Raw genomic sequence first — 16,360 nt, 5'->3', positions numbered from 1 at the left:
AATTCAGGGGTATAATTGCATATATTAATAGTACAAAGTAAAATTCTGAATAATGATAAAAACTATACCTTAAATTCCTGGAAACATAACTTATTTCATATTTACTGCAGGTAGGCATGAATTTTTAATTCACCCAAATTTTTCCAATATTTTTCTACAGTATTTATTGTTGTATTTTTAAAATGTTACTGGAAGCACAACTAAGTCTTAAAAATTGACAAAATTAAACATGCCTTTCTTGCCACACCAGAATGTTCTTCAAACCAAAAATTTAGCTGCAAATTGTTCTTGCAAATCAAAATCTGATCTAATCTTTTTTAACTATAGACCTTTAAAGACAATTTAGATGTAGAAGAAAGCAAATCATAATTTATGGAGTAGACTTAGGCTGTATATAATAGAAATATTAAGAGACTGACATTTCCTTGGTTTTATGTCCCATTCTGGTAATAATGGTCTTTTAATATGGCTTATAACAACAAAAGCAAGAACATACTGAGTATTTTTACTATAAGAATGCAGCATTGTAGAAAGTGAAATTGCAAATCTGTGCAAAAGCATTCAGTGAAAGACCAGACTAAACACTTTAGCCAAACAGCACAGATTACATGTTGTATGTTCAAAGCACTCCAAGAAAAAACAAGCCAACTGTAGACACAAAGAGAAATAAAGGAATTTAAAAAAAAAGCACACAACAGAACAAACAAAACCAAAACAAACAAGCAACAAAACAATAGCAGATAACCTGTTATTATTGGTTTTGTTTGATAAAGCTGTGTGAAAACTAATAAAAATGGACACACATATTTCACATGAAAGAACCTCTATTACAGTGATTATAATTATCTAGATACTGAAATCCCTATTTAAAATGTTAACTGTGGTAGTGAGAAATCTGCCAGAACCCAAATTAGTCTGGCATTTTCGTGGTGTCAAATAATGTAAGATCTACAACTGGCAAAGAACAAAATAGCTTCACGCATCTTGTGCCAACAGGAACACTCCTCCAGCAGTGCAGTTTAAGAGACACTATCAGGTTCGAGTGTCTGAAAACTTCTCTCTTCCTCTTTTTTTTTTTTTTTGGCAACCTTAAAACTATAAAGACACAGTCATTATTCTGGAATTTACATGACCTATTTTCCCAAACATATGATTAGGACATTACCAGCATCATGCCCTTAAAGAAAAACGATTTTGTTTTTGATGCTTGTTCAGACACTGAACACGAAGTAAGGAAGCAGTTCCTGTTACATGCACAAAGCTGTGACTTGACACTTCATGCACACACAAATTCAACCTTCCACATTTAGGGACATGTACAATATCAGGGTATTGAATATATTTTTTTTTTCCTTTCATGAGTCACATGACAGCATGTCTCTTGAAACTTAATAGCATGTCCTGTGGATGAGTATGTATATGCTTTATGGATTGTATTAGAAATGTAAACGTTTGTCCTTGTTTATTTAAATATTGCACATTATGTAACTACAAGATAAGCACTGAAATAGCAAAGTGACAGGCAAATTAACAACGCTTAAATCAGTTTAATTCCTAAACTATTAAATGCTTTCAATACTAATTTCAAATTGTCTAATATTATTTTTATTGCAAAACATATACAAGCCTACATATAAAAACGATTTACTTTTCAGTTAATGTGCAGCACTCCGGGACTGCGATCTCCACAAGAAAAATTACTCCGAGCAATTTTGTGCAGTTTTCTCCAGACAGTTACAGTGAGCTACCTGTGCATGGTTAGTTCACTGTAAAATTAGATGTTATGGTGGTCTTCAGGCTCCAGAAGGAAACAGCAATATGAGTTTGAGTTACTGAAACATCAAGCTGGCCGTGGCTTCACGGTCTTTCTCGAAAAACATGTTAATAAGATTCGGTGCTAAATAAGTGGAGATTTAGGACTCTTCTACAGGCTCCTTCTTTCTCTCTTTGGAGGAAAATGAAGGACAAATGAGGCTCGAGGATGCCACCTCGCCATTGAATGTGATGAATGACAATGTGAGGGGACCTCTAGGCTGGGAGACAACCTTAGTCCCTTGGGGGGGAGGTTGGTGTGTGTGAAATTCCCCCCTTTTACAGGAATCTCATTCCTTCTGTTCCCTGGGAAAATCACAGTGGGACACCATATGAAGCTTTGTGTCCTGATGGGAGGTGGTTGAATACAGATGGCAGGGAGGTATCTAAAGACAATGAAGGCTGGGAAAGCACCCATCTCCTCCTGGGAATCAGATGAATAAGGTGGAAGAAGTGAAGATGCTGCTTGTAATCTTGCTCGGACAGGCAAGGAGACAAGGATGAGCTGACAAGGATGCCCATGGCCATGTAATTAAGTCCTATTCTTAGAAATCAGTAAAGGGTCAACATCAGAAATTTTCCAGTTATATTTTAATGCCCGTTTACTGACCCTAAAATATCTCAGATCAATAAACTTTCATAAAATTACAGGAAAGTTTCCCAGAAGAACCTCCTCATCTCAAGTTGGCTGAGGGTTGGTGTTTGGTTTAGATTTGTTTGGTTTTGTTTGACTTTTTTTTAATTTTAAGAGCTCTGCCCCCTTTCTTGTGTTGATAAATTCAAAACTACTCCAGGCACCTAGTTCCCTTCGTGGTGGCTTCACACAGGTTCTGATTTAAGAGCTGCTTGCTCTCATCTCAGCCTGTCAGCAGCACGTCTCTCTTCCCTTTCCTCTTCCCAAAATCACCGCTGTTACTGATGCCAGATCCCACCAGACTCTCCTCAGCTTCCTTAACTCTTGATCTCTCTCGTCTGCCGCTGGTAACGCTGTTTCTTCTCTTAACATCAGCCCGCTGATCCACTGCTCCATTCTGGTCTGCAGTTTTCTCTCCTCCTGCCAAATCGCTCGGTAGCACCGGGCAGCGGCACCGGGCGTTAATCATCCTTTTAAGTACAAATGTGAAACGCGTCACCACACGGCTCATAGATGCAGCTATACTTTTCTCGACCTCTGTTTTCTGAACTCACCTGGGGCCCCGTAGCCAGCAGTATGGCCTCTGCAGGCAAGGTTTGTCTTTTCGCACTGTTTGTTTTTCCCGTACCGGTAGAGCGCACCGTCACCCCTTCCACCGGTGAACACGTGAGGCCGCACCCGCAGCCACGTTTATCCGTGACCACTGGAAAAGGTGGCGAGGGTCGACGCTAAGGAGACGAGCTGCCCTCAGCCGGGCCGAACCGGCCCATAGCTGGCAGGAGGCGACCCCTCCCATCCTCTCAAGCTTCTTTTCCTTCTTAAACGACCCCTTGGCAGGAGGGGAAGTGCCGGTGAACTCTCGGAGGACGCCGGCGGTCCGGTCCGGCCTAGCTGTTCGCACACCTGAAGCCGGGAGAAGGCACTGCCCACGCCCACTGCGAGCCCAGCAGCCCAGGCGGCCTCTCAAGACGTGTCGGGGCGGGAGCCGCCCGGGCAGGGGGTGAGGAGAGCGGCGGGGCGTGGAGCCTCCTCCCGGGCTGTTCTTCCCCGGCCGGACGGAGAGCGGCACTGTGTCCCCGCGGCGCACGCTCGGCCGGAGTCTCCCCCTCTCCCCGGCAGCCGCGGAGCAGCCCCGCAGTCCCGGCGTCCGCCGCCGGCGGAAGCGATCGAGCCGAGCGGCGGGAGGTAAAGGCCGTAGGGGTCTGGCGCGAAGCGGCGGGACCGGGGAGGAGCCTCTCCCTCCCCCTGCTCCCGATAGGGCGCGGGGCCTGCGCCGGTCGCTGCGGCCTCCGCCATCTCGGGAGGGAGGAGAGGCGGCCGGCCTCCGCGGGAAGCTTTACCTGTCCCACAGACAGGCGAGCGGGGACCCCTTGCCGCGTGTCTACTTTGTCTCGGGGCCGGCGGCGCTGAGGGGCCCGCTCCCGGGTGTCCCAGTAGAGGAGTTGCTTGCGGGTGGGAGGGGAGGCAGCGGGGCGGGTGCTGCGAGCCGGGCCCGCCCGCCAGCCGGGGCCTCAGCCGTCGGTCACGGGTGCCCATGGCGGTTTCCGTGCCCGGAGAACGAGCCGGGCGAGCATCGTTGGTAGCGGCGGGTGGGCCCTTCCTCCTGCGTGCTGAGGCCGCTGCTCGGGCCTGCCCGTCCCCACGAGCCTCCTCGTGGGCCCCACGGGCGCAGCTGCCGCTGTGTCTCCGCTTCCCGTCCTTGTGGGGAGCGGCTGTACGGGCTGCTCTGCGCCTTCGGTGCTTCCTCCTCGCCCGTCACGGTGTAAGAGCGCTCGGCGGCGGCCTCTTGGAATACCGAGTCCTGCTCCCGGTAGTCCCGGGGAGGGCGCCAGCCTGGCCTGCCGGCAGCTGGGGCCGGTGTGGCGGGTCAGGGCTGGGAAGTCGGTAGAAACTCTTGGCCCGTTTGTCCTGAGCCAAACGATGAGGAGTATCCATGAACACTAAAAGCGTCTCCCAAGAGTAGAGCCCCACTAAAAAGATCCACCCCGTGAAAAAGGAAAGCAAAAGATTTTAATACTTCAGGTTTTGTTCGTTTTGAACAGTCGGGAGCCGCTGTCGTGTTTATCGTGTGGTTATTTGTGTCCTTCCTAGCGTAGTATTCCAGCGTGCCTTGGACACGGTCCGCAGTTCTGGTCGAGTGCCATAAGGTCACCGGGGCTTCAGGGGAGCCTGACTTCAAAGGGGAGAAAAAATATCCTATATTTACCGTTACTTCTTTTAAAGCTGCTTCTAAGTAATTAAGAACAGCTTGATTCTTAAGAAACACAAAATGTTTTTATACGGTGCCTTGAAAAGGTTTAGTGTGCGTCTCATGTCTTTCAGTTGGACCTTGCGGTGAAAAGATGAGAATAGTTCATATGGAGTTGAAGCTTAGACCTCCAAAAGTATTTATTTGTATATTTCAGGTAAAGCAAAAAAGCACCCAGAGAAGGTAATCAGCTTGTTCTTTGTCCATCTCACTCTTCCTGGGGCAAAATGTTTATTAGGATGTGACTGGAGAGCTGAAGGTTGAGATAAAAACCTAAACCAAATTATAAAAGAGCAGAAAAGTTTAAGTATGGTGTATGACTGTAAGAATGAGGGTTTTAACCCTGATTCATCTGGGTACAGTCATCATGACTGAGGCGGGGCTTGCTTGCGTCATATGTTTGCAGCACTTTGAAGTTTCAACAGTTTATATTAGAAAGTATGCGAAGAACATGTAAAGAAAATTTAACAGCATCAAAGGATATCTTAATCCTTTCATTTCTTCTTTATAGGTTTTCTTCTGTTGGCTTTCCATTTTGTTTTGTGGAATTGTCCTGTGGTTTTTTGTGATCTTGTTTACGCTTGATTTTTTTTTTTTTTTTAAAGAACTCTCCCTCTGTTGTATTAATAGTAATGCACTTCAGTTGTTACCAATGTGAAACTGCAGTAGTACCTGACAAAAATGTAAGCTTTGTATTGGGAAACTTGCATGGTTTACTTACAGCTGTTAACTCTGGTGTGTAGATGGATTATTACACTGTCCATTTTACAAAAGAGAATTGTGTTGTTTTGAGTTAGTGTCCAAATATGGTGTAATGGAGACTGGGGGGGGGGGTCCTAGTTCTGAGGTGTCTCATCTTTCACTCCTACCCACGTACTGATCTGTAGTCTATGCTAAACGGCTGGCATAATCAGTCTAATTATTATTTTAAGTAGAGTTCTTCTGCCTGTGAATTTAGCTTTTTAGTTTTATGAAGTTGCTACCTTTGTGTTTCTTAGACTCTGCTACTAAGAAAATGTCAGTAGGATGTTAATTAGCTGTCAGTGACAGTGCCTCTCAGAAGTAAGTGAGGCTGCATACATTGATATGCAGCCGTGGTTATCGAAGAGGTTGTTTTCTAGCTGTTTCTTCTCGTGACTCCATTGGGGATTTTTCAGATTCAAGTGGGCTGGTTTATGTAACTGATCTGTGTTCCATCTAAAAATTTGCCTGTGTTTACTCAAACCACCATATTTCAATGGACCTGGATGACCTTTTTCTTTTTTTTGTCATATATGGTGACCCCATGTGAGCTACTTTCTGAGAGTAAATGACAAGTCTAAGTTGTGGTGGTACAAACTCTCCCTCTCTTGGCCTACTTGGTGTGATTTCCCCCTCCCTGGGCCACACACCAAACTAGGGTGAGTCAGGTATGGATTTGGAAAGGCAGTGTACCAGAGCATAAAGCTATCCTCTTAACACATCAGGCTTCTGCTTCCCCTCTTCTTTTGAGGACAGTAATGACAATCTCTTACCTCTTGACAACCTAGCACATCTATATCTAGATCGTAAGCAGAGGACCAGAGTGTTAAGGCACCCCATTTACACAGCTGGCTCCTGCTCCCCTTATCTCATGAGAACAGTAATGGCAGTCAAGTCACCTCCTGACAGCCTGGCACATCTTTACTTGGGTCATGGCCCTAAGGGGATAATACCAGAACTCCAAAATGTAGCAAGTTCTGGGCCTGCACAACTGGCAGAAACCACCAAAATATTTCATCAACTGAGTTGGGCTGAAATGGAGAAGTACCTGACAAAAGTCAATTATCTCTGACCCCATAAAACAGCCTTTGAGCTCCTCTGGACTGCAGTGGGCTGTGATCTGAGTCTCCCCTGAGCTGGGATGCCATAGGCATAAACCCCTCAAGGACCATCTATCTACAAAGCTGAGGGAAGGCCAGGGCAACTCCACCTTCTTGAGGCTCAATTATTGCTTGTCACCAGGAATGCTGACACTTTGTATTTGCTCTGAACTCCAGAAGAGGGAAATTCTAACTGTCTTCCATCTACCTCTCCACTTGTCTGTTTGAATATACACATTTGTGTTCACCAGTGTGGGTGTCTGTGTATTTCACAGGATCTAGATATTTCTGTCTGTGTGTGTCTGCATGCTTTGTGTTTAACATGTATATACATATATATTGATTCAGGATACCTTGTAAGTGTGGATCTTATTCTCAAATCTGTAAATAAGTTGCTATTTTGTTTATAATCTATTGAATCACTTGTTAAACTTCAGTTCGGTTAATCATTAGGTGCTGCTAAAATCCCACCTTTTGATCTGCCTTATACCATTAATACATTTTGAATTACTGCTAAGTCAATAACCATGTCAAAATGTTTCATCCGTGACCTACGTCTCTATCAAGTAAATAATGACAGTCATTTGGAGGCCGTAAGCTTTTTGTTGGTGTACCTACATCAGGATGAGGTCATAATTTTCAGACTGAAAGTTTTTATCTTTGTGGTGGCCGGGTGTGTGCTATATTAACTGGTGTAATGCCTTCAGCATTGGAGTTGCATTTGGTCATATGAAGTAAATACAATTGCCCTCATAGATCTGTGTAATGTAGTTTCCAACCTAGGGCCTGATCTGTGATTTTTTTAGTTTTTTTTTTTTCCCCCAAAAAACCCATTACCTGGCATGTCTACATGAACAAGCTAATCTCATTCCCTTCTTGGTTTCTTTATGTGATTTGGTGTCTTGCTTTTCTATTTAAGTTGTAACTGTATGATGCAACTTGATTCAGTGTGAGTTGGCTAAGTGTATTATGTGTCACTATAGTATGTTTCTGTTTGGGGAATTCTGGAGTGGTTCTCATGATGCTGTTGCATGTGGATCAGTAGCAAAGTTAACAAACTACTTTATCACTTTGTCTTTCCAACATCTCAGCTTCCTGATGTGGCTGCTACTGTTCTGAGGTCACAGGTTAATACATAACACCTTGGTGAAAAATCTGCCTTATGTTCCAACGTACCTTGTGCTATGATGTTCTTGCAGTCATCATATTCTTACCAGTCTCCTGTTCTTACAAGTGCTTTCTGCAAACATAAATGTGTCTTCATTTTGTTTTCTGTATTTGAGTCCATGCTGAAGTTCAGGAATATCTTGTTCTTCAGCTTTGTTTCAGTGTGCAAAACACCTTCATTTAGAATGACTGAACTGAAAATTGTAAGGAGGGAAGTGGCAGCTGAGGATCACCAGAATGCCTCACGGACTTGAAGGTCTTAAGCAGACCTTCAGGGTACTGCAGAAAAGTGGCCAGACAGTTCTGCCTTTGAGTTATTTTGTGTTGTCATGCACAAGGGAAAAATGTGGAGCTGAGCAGCCTTTGTATGTGGCAGCACCAAACCCAAGACCTGGTGACATTGCATAAGAATTGTTAGGTGTCTTCGTAGGTCTGAAGATTCATGCTCTGGAGCCTGAGTCTTTGACAGCCATTTCCCTTTGTTTCCAACCATGTCAGAGTTGCAGCATCACCTGTCTTCATTTGCATCAAGAGCTACAGCAGGCAAAGATCTGGGGAAGTAGCATTGGCATTTATTGCTAGCTCTGGCTGCTGCCAGTGCAGAAACCCTTAAATAAATATTAATAAATGTTCTGCTTTTCCTTCCTCCATAATACCACCTGCATGTGCCTACCCAAGCAATAAGCATCACCTTTGATCTTCAGTAATGTTGTTATAGTATCTTCTCATCTTGACAACCAGTCCTCGCTCTTCCTGCTGCCCTTTGGCTGGCTTTCCAAGCACTAAAATAAATGCTTATCCTTTGGCCAGGTCTCAGTCACAGAAAAAAACAAAAACAAAAACCAAGCCCCACAGCAAAACAAATCCTTAAGAATCAGGACACAGTAATACAGCAGAATTTAAACTAACCTCATTAGAAGCACCACGCTCAGCCTTAAATTGTTATATTTTTGTTTTTTGTCAAACTCTGATTGTTTGTGCATTAGATTATATTGTAGTTTCTTAGTAATGTATTACCAGAGTTGCATGCTGCCCGTATGAAGGTTTTTTGGAGAGGATGTGAAAGGAAGTTCTGCAGAGACGTGTTGGTTTTCTTCACTTCCCTTCAGCCTGACTTTTGGACAGAGTCTCTGGAACCATAGTGTGGGCAAGTCACAACTCCATTTGGCAAGTTTTCTCTTTCCAAATACCTCTCTCTCTCTCCATTTTATAATGTGGAGCAGGAACACAATCTTCAATCTTAAACAGTAGTACTGATTGCAGGTTTGAAACTGCAGAATCACTGTAACTACAAGTGTGGTCTCCTTCATTGCAGCCTGTTCCATTGCTCTGGGAGCTGAGTGTAGGTCACGGAGCTGCAGGGCTGTCTGGAGTCTGCTCTGGGGACAGCCCGGGTAGCCTGAGAGCTCAGACTCCTGGAAGATGTCCCGAGTTCAGCATGGGTAACCCTTCAGCATGCTTGAGCAGGGCTGTGAGGTGTATGGGAGGCTACCAAAGAATGTAGGAGGGAAGCTATAGAAGGGTCCTGATCTCTAAACTCTGCTAGGACTAGAAAGACATTGTGCAGCTACTCATTTTCTGGAAAAAAAAAATACCAAACCCACCAAAACTTAACAACCAAGCAACAATACTTTCAACTTAAAATAGGAAAACCCCCTGCTTTTTTATTTTTGTAGGTTGTTGAGTTGCCTATGTATGTATTCTGTAATTCCACTTTTTGACAAATCTCAAGCTTTGACCTTCAGCACACAGTAAAAGGGAGATGAGTACAAAAGCCGTTCTTGGCAAGCGGGGTTGGTGCTGAAGAATGTGCTTAATGGTGGGTCTCCTCCTCCCACCTTACTGCTTTAGTCATGTACACTTATCAGGAGCTCTGCCTGTCACTTGAGATCTGGAAGCCAGTCCTCACCTGTATGGAAGGTCTTTAGCAAGAGCACCTTCCTGGCTTGTAAAGAAATGGCATACTGTAGAGTTCAGCAGTTTCTGTCATCTCTCAAAACAGCAGCTGATTGCCACTGCACATTGACAACTCCTCATGCCATGGCATAGTTAAAAGAGCCTTTGAATCATAGAATCATAGAATTGGCTGGGTTGGAAGGGACCTCAGAGATCATCAAGTCCAACCCTTGATCCACTACTGCTGAGTTCTTCCCAGTAAACAGGGATCTGCTCTTCCTTTAAATTGTATTTGCTTCCTAAGCATCTACTTTGGATGAATTTGTGCTTGTTTTGTGCTCTTAAACCATGTGTATAGTTGATGGACAAAGTTTTTGTTTTGTAGTTAAAACAAGTTTTATTTTCTGCTGCTGCCTTAAATTCATCTCTGGCCCAAGTCATACACAAGACTTAAAAATCACACAAGTGGAAAAATGCCCTGGCAGAGCAGGCTGCCTTAAGCAGATGCATTGAGACATAGTCTTCAGTGTCTTGCACTTTGACAGAATTTGATGGGACAAAGAGGACCTTAGTTAAAACTGTTGAAATAGCCAAAGCCCTTGGAACAAACAGTGGGAATAGTACTGAGGGGGAGGAAGAAAAGATGAGAAACGATCCTTGAATTTTTTTAAGAAGTGTTTTCTTTCTATTTGGGTATAGATTTTCACAAAGCATGTAGATGGCCTGTTATGTTGCTGACTTCTGGCAGAAAGAAATACCAGAACACAAAAGGCTCCCAAGCAGCCTCTTTTTCTACTCTTATGCTTATTTTGAAAAATCGGCTGCAAGGGATTTCCTTTTTTTTTTTTTTTTTTTCTTTCCTTTTGTACCTTGTGTCTTTTTTGAGAGGGGACTTGAATGCTGTCCAAAAATAAAGGCTTCTTGTATAACTGAAGAGTACAATGATTTGGTTTTGGTTTGGTTTCATTTGCTTTTTTCTTGTCTTGTGCTTGTATTTAAATACTTACCTGTTTTGTTGCATTAATGAGATTTCAAAGTGCAAGTGAACAAATGTGGAAATAAGCTTTGTGTTTTAGTGTGTGTTATTAGAGCCTGTTTCAGAATGGAGAAATCTTTAGTAGTGGAAATAATGTAGTGTTACAGTGTTACAAGATACACTTCAGCCTTTTGTTCTAGGCTGAATTCATGTTCAGAAATGAAATTTTCTGTAAAATTCCTGCGTGGCTTTTCAGCCTTTCCTGTTGTATTTTTTGTGACACCATGTGTTTGAGAATGTGGTAGATTGCATTCTTTGCCTGCAACCTGTCTTTTACTTTGTAAATTTGCATCCTCATCAGCGAGTTCTTGTTAAGTGTTGTGCATGTTTTGATGACAATTCTTAACTCTATAGAGCAGTGGAATGAGGTAAGATGCAGAGTGGGGCATTGGTTGATCCACAAGACTGTTCTCAGGAAACTGACATCCGGGCTAATATGTACACTTGAACTAATTCAGGATTTGAATAGACCTTACATTCTCAGTGTTCATAGAGTGGATTAGGAGTTTGCAGCTGCTTCCATGAAACAGAAGTGCCTTTTTTAGCATTGCTAGGGCACTGCAAATTAGTGATGTATCTGTACTTAACATTCTGATTTTGATGTACCAGGTTTTCATTGCCTAATTCTCCATGTGATGGAATTAATCTTCTTGACATGTATGGCTTTGTAAACCTTTTCAAGATGGTTAAGAACTATGGTGAAGAGCCAAATGGAATGACAAGTGAGAAAACTTACTTTTCTTCCTTACTAATTCTGCTGCTATTATGTTATTTCTTTACCTGATGTAAGTCAGCTTTTTTAGGTAAGAAATCAGTAGACGAAATTAAGTGCTGTTCTTATAATTAGGGAAACTTATATTTGATCTCAGCTTTGTGTGTTGGGTACTTGTTAGTAAAATGTTAGCTGTGCTTCATCTAGTAAACCAATTACGTGTATCGCTCAGTGTAAAAAGTTTGCTTGAAGTTGTATGGTCTCTGAGCAAAATAACAATTCTCATTTGTGTTCTGATAATTTCTTTGTCAGGAGGGAGCATCCACTTCTTCTAGTGTCTGACTTATATGTTTGAAAGAATGGTTTCCTGACAGAAGAGTGCATTATATTTTTTAACAGCAGATCTGTACTAAATGTGGCATCAGTAGTGTTTTTTGGAAAGATGAGAAGGGACCTGCTGCAGGGCAACTCCTTGAAGATGAAAATGTAAGTTCTGTGCCATTACTGTTTTATTTGAATTACAAATATACTTGTGGTTTGTTTTTTTGTTTTATTTTTTTCAGTCAGAAAATTCAAATGAACATATGTTTCAAGTATCTTACGTAGCTTGGGAAAAAAAACAAAAAAACCCCCACAACCAACCAACCCCCAAACCAACCACTTTTATATGTATGGTGTTAAATTCCTTAAATTAATCAGAGAAATATAAGATTGTACATAAATTTGATAGCTTTGGTTATATTGGTTGCATGTTACATTGTGTCAAGGCTGGAGGCTTCCATTGCTCTTAAAAAAGGAAGTGAAGTAATACTGGTAATTTGTGATCTGCCTGTGCTGGTGAATACTTTGTGGTGAGAATATTTTTCTGGTCTTTGCTTAAAGAATAAGTTCTCACAATGACCTTGAAAAATTCTCTTCACTGCTGATTGTTTCCCAGTGCAGTATCTGTGAGCAACCTAGTCTAGTTGAAGGTGTCCCTGCTTACTGCAGGGGGAGGACTGGACTAGGTGACCTGTAAAGGTCTATTCCAACCCAAACCATTCCATGATTCTAAGGTGTAAAAAGCTTTGTGAATACTTTTATATCATCTACCTAAATCACTTAAAAAGTAGTTTAGCATATTACTTCTCTTGTTTTGTGTGCTCTTGAACACTACCTGTTTCTTTCTCTTCCTTGAGATTATGTATGTAAGAAGACTTGCAGTCAGTCCACTCAAGAATTTTGACATGTTTTGAAAATGCAAGCTACCACGTGTGGCTTCTAAGGAGCCATCCCAGTGTAAAAGAAGTGTGAGATGTGTCAGGCTTCCAACTGATCTTTAATCAGCCACTGCATCTACATTTCGTTATTACACTAGAAATGAAACCGTAATAAATGCCTCAAGCCTTAGACTTAAATTGTTTTTTCAGACATTTTAGAACAGTCAGATGTTGCCTAATATTGTTTTATGGTAGCTTTCATCTGATTCTGTAAAAATACAGTTCTTCAAACTGCAAACTTCAACTACAATGTTTGTCAAAGGTTGTATTGGATAATCTTGAAGGTCTCTTCCAACCAAAGACATTCTGTGTGATTCAACAAGATATAGCAGTTCTTAAAAATAGGGGGAAAATGTCTAGCTTTTGCTATGGAAAACAAAATATATTTAAGTGGACAAATTTAATTTAGCCATAGTGTAAACATGACTCCTGCCTTTTGGCTTAATTTTAGAAAATTAGATTTTTTTGTAGCCTGTGCTTTTTAATGTCTTCAAAGTGATTCAAACTCACTTCATGCTTTATGGGAGAATTTTCTTACATATTTTCCTAAGACTGTAATGCTTCATCAGTTAGTTCATCAATGCAGTATAAGCATGCAAAAAAGAGAGAGGAAGGGGGAAAAACGACTTGCATATTTGTCTTCTGTATAACTGACAGACACATTGGTCATCTTTCTTTGCCCCAGGGAATTATAAGCACATTCTTAGAACTAGTTTATGGAACTTGGTTTTCCTTTCACTAGAGTGGAAAGTTCAGTGGACTGAAAGACTGAGAAGGACTGAGATCTTGGCCCATCCTTTTGCTGTGACAAGTCAGCCACTTATCTATACTTCATTGGTCTGTCTGTTGAAGGGGAAAGAAGAAGTTGTTGTGTTAGGCTGATTACTTCAGTGCCTGCCTGTTTCTGTAGTGACAGGCTTGCCTGTCATGAATCCTGAACTGGTGCCTGTGCCTACAGAATGTCTGTGATACACCCATCCAGCTCCCTAGGGGTAGCAGTACTGAAACACCTGAGGCTCATATCTACCCTTAAAAGTAAGCACAGGCCAATTAGAAAGATGATCATGTTAAAGCCCACTAACTTGACAAATATATTTGTAAGATTGCTTACTTTGAAAGGTAATTTTGATATGGGCAGGTTTTTATGCATACTCTTGCTTGTGGTAGTTGAATTACAGTGGGAGAAGATCCTTATTTTTAGGAGGTGTGTATTTCTGAAGAACTGTGAGTGAGGAGGTGCTCATGGATTTTGTTTTTATAGGTGAAGTTGAGACTGCAACAGGAATATTGTTTTTCCTCACTGCTGAAATGGAACAGCTGTTTGGTCTAACTGGATTTGTGTTGAACCATGGTATCCAGAACTGACTAGTGAACTTCCAAGTGTATTGCAGCCTCTGGCTAATTGTCTAGATTTCCCTTTCAGTTTCTACAGCACAGCCCTGCTCTTCTAAATCATTATATTATAACTCCATTTTAATCTTAGAGGAAAAAAACCCTTCTCCACAGAAAACTGACTGTTTCATATTATGCTATCAGAACCAATGAAAATATAGCTGACCTGCAAGCCTTGATGTTGAGTTATTCAAAATTATTTCCTCTCTTATAGTGAACCGATTTTCAAAAAGAAACTTAAATATCTGAAAAAGCAAGTCAGTAGATAAAAATCTCTGTGAAGTTCCGGGCATGCTCTTAAAAAGCAAGTGAAAGTTATTCCTTTCTGTTAAGCATGTTATTGTTATCTCTTATACAATAGAGTGCAGTCTGTTATTGTTATCTCTTATACAATAGAGTGCAGTCTGCTTTGTATATGTGCAGGCATCTGTTTTTATATAATTTTATTGTGTTTGGTAATATCAACAGAAGATACTGCTCAGGAATGCATCGAGGAATTTCATTGAAATATTGTGGTAAACAAGAGATTCTTTCAAAATACCTATATGCAATATCTGGCCTGTGTAAATACCTTATTTAATTAAATCATAGGCAATGCTGATCTGTGTTTCTGGTAGGTTTAACAATTTCTACAATTATACTAAGACTTTAGATTGAGAGATGGGACAAAATGTGGATATGTGCATTGCCTTAGCATACATGGATGTAGTGGGAATCACCAAGGTTTTGATCTGCATGTAAGTTCTGAGGTGACTGATGTCTTTTTCCCTGTGTTCTTTTTACCTCTGTGATTCAATATGATAAACACTTTAGGCATCAATAATCTTTACCCCATGCACTGTAAATTCACTGATTAAGTTTCACACAGCATGTGGCTCCATTGGGTCAGAGTAAGGCATTGTAATATATAGTGGGATACATAGCCTGATGCAAGACACTGGGAAGGGAGTAGCCTATGGTGGAGTAAGGCAACTGGTTATGAGTCTAGGCTACAGAATGTGTTTTATTGATCATTATAAGAGAGTCAGATTAAAACATCAACAACACTTGGAGCATTCTGCTTACAGTCTCTGGATATTCAGTAATGTCAAGGTCCATTAATATCTTTTCTGCCTTGCAGGATCTTTTCTTTTTTACTGGACCTCTTTCAGTGAGGAACAGCTTAACTGTCTAGAGGATGAATCAATTAGAAATACAGTATTGAAAAACATGACTTGCTACAGCTTTTTTTAAAAAATTATTTTGCTTGAATACTTCTTTTGTGTCAGTAAAGAACAGCGTAAGGATAGCTGGTCAGAGAGGTGAACCAAAAAAAGTGTAACAAAAAAAACAGTTGCAATTGTTGCAGCTCAGTCTGTTTCCCTGGCATCTTCCACTGTTGTTTCTTTTTTATTTTTGCAAGTCTGTCTCTTCCTTTTCCTTTGTATTGTTTTCCTTGTGTTACATTTCAGACTTGGTTGACATCGTCATTGTTTCAAACACCCATCACATTTGTCCATCTAAGGTCCATATTACATATGGTAGAAATTCTTGGGCTTCTGGAGTTGTTGGGTTTTCTTACATAAATTTCTGTGACTTGGGAATGTAACAGTCCCCCTCTTCTAAATGATACTTCTCATGATTGCTGGAAGACATCGCTGAAGAAAAACAGAGTTCTGTCTGAATCTGGCACTGATCTGTCATCATCATTTGTGTGCCAATGATCCAGGAAGAGAAGGACCAAGTGAGCTTGAAAGTGCTGCCATGATTTATCTGCATATGTTGAGTTGGTCATTACTGGCATAGTAATTTTTATATAGAAACAGATACTTCATAGCCTAATCAGTAACTGTTATTACTAAATAGGGACTCTGCTGTAATTAACTTCAGATCCTCAGCCTTACCAAGGTTTGTTAGTCTTCTCAATAATTTGTGAAAATTATCAATTACTGTATTGTGAGCATCACTAGAATACAACAGAGCCTTGACATTATTTGGTATAAAGAAAAAGAGATTGTACAATACTGTGCAATTGTAGTACAAGTAGAGAATATGACAATTACTGTACAATACTGTAATTGCTTTCCTTTTCTATACGAGATTAATGCAGTAATTGCAGTTATTACAGATGCTGTAATGTTTTAACTGGATGTATTCAAAGGCTCTATGGTCGTAGTTGGGGGGGAGACACTGGTTTAACTCACCCACCCAAGCATGGTCACTTGAATGAAGCAGGTTGCTCAGGGCCATATTTGGTCAGGTCTTGAGAATCTGCATGGTTGGAGACCAGGTTGCTCTTTTAGCAACCTGCACCAGTGTTTGAATGTAGAAGAACTTCAGCTGTTTAGTCTGAAAAATATAGGGGTGGGAAGTCATGAAGGATG

General features: G+C 41.4%; 1 protein-coding gene across 6 annotated transcripts in view; it reads left to right on the top strand.

Annotated features, from left to right (window-relative positions):
• The first annotated feature begins 3,508 nt into the window (after positions 1 to 3,508).
• Positions 3,509 to 16,360, top strand: part of N4BP2 (NEDD4 binding protein 2) — a 40,188-nt gene continuing 27,336 nt past the window's right edge. For 5 of the 6 annotated variants that reach the window (XM_071743700.1, XM_071743698.1, XM_071743699.1 and 2 more), the window contains exons 1-3: positions 3,509 to 3,631; positions 11,244 to 11,356; positions 11,659 to 11,832. The gene's annotated coding sequence lies outside the window, so the exon portion shown is untranslated. Of the gene's footprint in view, positions 3,632 to 4,177; positions 4,209 to 11,243; positions 11,357 to 11,658; positions 11,833 to 16,360 lie in introns of those variants that run through there. The other variant, XM_071743697.1, reaches the window with a different exon arrangement.

The sequence above is a fragment of the Heliangelus exortis genome, chromosome 4 (genome assembly GCF_036169615.1).
Source record: "Heliangelus exortis chromosome 4, bHelExo1.hap1, whole genome shotgun sequence".
Lineage (NCBI taxonomy): Eukaryota > Metazoa > Chordata > Aves > Apodiformes > Trochilidae > Heliangelus > Heliangelus exortis.
This window is presented reverse-complemented; position numbering and strand designations above follow the sequence as displayed.